The sequence below is a fragment of the Syngnathoides biaculeatus genome, chromosome 14 (assembly GCF_019802595.1).
Source record: "Syngnathoides biaculeatus isolate LvHL_M chromosome 14, ASM1980259v1, whole genome shotgun sequence".
NCBI lineage: Eukaryota > Metazoa > Chordata > Actinopteri > Syngnathiformes > Syngnathidae > Syngnathoides > Syngnathoides biaculeatus.
Genome location: NC_084653.1, coordinates 20,470,530 through 20,473,189, shown reverse-complemented (window position 1 = coordinate 20,473,189; position 2,660 = coordinate 20,470,530).

Below are 2,660 nucleotides of genomic sequence, written 5' to 3'. Positions count from 1 at the left end.
TTTCTGATCCGAGTAGAAACAGATACGTGGTTCCCACACATGCTTTTGAACGTTTTGTTCAAAGTAATAATAATAAATGTTTTTTTTTAAAAACCTCTCGGTCAATGTTTGTTCAAGATGAGGTACAATAACATAATCTCGATTCCTAGAAGATAATTTTTTACCCAAGTGGAAACAAATCCGCGGTTCCATTCTTGTGCTTTGAAAAAAATGTATACACACATAGTAATCGTAATAATAATGATAATAATAAAAAATACGCATTATTCGTAGCTCAATGAGTGTGTGATCAAGATAAGATCAAATATATCCTCTTGATTCCCAAAAGATGAATTCACAAGTGTTACAGCAAAGAAGCATATCAATTATGGTTTAAAAAAGAAATACAAATAAATCATGTGACTTTTATCAAAACTCTTACAGGTGGTGGAGTGTTTTCTCGACGAAGGGAGGTGTCTCTGTCATGTTATTTATTGTTGTTGTGAGAGTTGTTTTTTTCTTCCTCAATATGTGCCGATACGTTTCATTAGCTGCCATCATGCTAAAGCAGAAACTGCACTTATTGCATACATTGAAAGAAAACAATTATAAATAAACATGGAGAGTTCTCCTTGCAAATCTCTTCTTGCTCAACTCGTAATCCACGAGTTTGTCCTCGGGAGGTACACAGTATGTTTGAAAAAACATAATAAAATGCAATGTAGGTTTTTTTTTTTTTTTTAAACAAATGACTGCAATAAACGGACATGATAAATGCCAAATCCTATTTCCCAGGCATTTTACCTGTTACATAAAATGGGATGCGTCCTTGTGCCGACTCGCGTTGAATTAAGCTAGATCAATGTTGTGCTTAATTTTGTACACGTGCCTTAGGGAAGAAAGTAATTGCAAAACTCAGGCTCGTAAAATAGATTGACAAATAGCTCGTTCATTAGCATTACATAGCCCAGTTTGTTGATTATGTAGGTTAAAAAAAAAAACAAAGAAAACAGAATTAACTTCAAATGTATCATGTATGATTAGGGAAAAAATGTGGGCGCTCAATGGACTCATACCATCAAACAATCAAACATAAATCAAAGAGAACTGCAGTTTGTGTATTTAAAAAAAAAAACATAAACATAGCTTTGCCCTGCTTAAGTCTGTATAGCTCAACGCAAAAAAAAAAAAAAAAAAAAAAGATATATAATGACTGGCTAAAAAATAGCATTGGTGTCGTTGGTTTACAATTAATAATTTTGAGCACAAATGCTGCAGCAACACCTGTAGACAGATAAATATATCAACACACATGGGTATATATTCTTTATCATGTGCGAAGAATGAGCAATATTATTGTAGCTTTCTGAGGAGTTGAGAACAAAGGTTCTGATGGAGAAATGGCAGAAATACTGCAAAACGTAAAACAACAAAAAGTGACAACCAATAATTGTATTTCACCCTGTATTAACTCACCACTTTCGCCTTGTTTGAGCGCACTGAGGGCATTCAGTCATCAAGAGCGCTTTGCGAGCTTGGCTTCCAGTGTAAGTGATTGTGGTTTGAATACAGTGTGTGTGGGTGTCATCAAAGCTTTTCCCAGAGCGTTGACCACATGTTACTGTATATTGAAACAGGAAACGGTCTTCCCGCTGCTCACTCTTCCAGCTAAACAATGTGACTATTACGAAGCAAGTTACTGCCCCGAGGGAACCGCTGTTGTTTACGTTCCATTCATCTCGTGTTTGCAATGTCCCTTTGAAATAATTACACTCAGCCAGAATCAAAATGTCATCATCGTTTTCAAAGACTTTTTGCTCAGCCCCTTGGATTCACACACGTGGTTCCCCCATCCGTTCCATCAACTTTGGCCTTTAAACCAGACATTGAAGATCTTTCACCGCAATAACTCGCACGCAATTTTATGCGGCACAGCTATTTAATTATGTATGAGAGGGGACTTGTGACCCACCGGTTTACTCTTGAGTGGCCTGTGAGGACTTCACTTGTGTGCACCTCAGCAGGCACGTTGGCCCATTTGCATGCATGCTTTATCAATACTGCATGTTTTGCTTGATATACAGTACAGTGGTGCCTTGAGATACGTGTGATGCAATTCACACGTTGTTCGAGATACGAGGTGTCGTTCAGCTAATTTTTTGCTTTGCTTTGATAAATGCTTTAAGCAATGGATGCAGACAGACAACAACATCCATCCATCCATTTTCTTAGCCGCTTATCCTCACAAGGGTCGCGGGGAGTGCTGGAGCATATCCGAGCTGTCAACATGCAGGAGGCGGGGTACACCCTGAACTGGCTGCCAGCCAATCGCATGGCACATTGAGACAAACAGCCGTACTCACAATGACACCTAGGGGCAATTTAGAGTTTCCAATTAATGTTGCATGTTTTTGGAATGTGGGAGGAAACCGGAGTGCACGGAATAAAACCTACGCAGGCACGGGGAGAACGCGCAAACTCCACACAGGCAGAACTGTGAGGTCAACGCTTTACCAGCTGTGCCACCATGCCACCCAGACAACTACATTCATAGGCAAATTTTCGTTATACTCAAAAAAAAAAAAAAAATCACTGACTTGTAAAAGTTCGTAAAGTTTTCTTTGTCGCTGTTATGTATTACACTGTCCTCCAAGTCTGAGTCGCAAACACCAGAAGTTGTT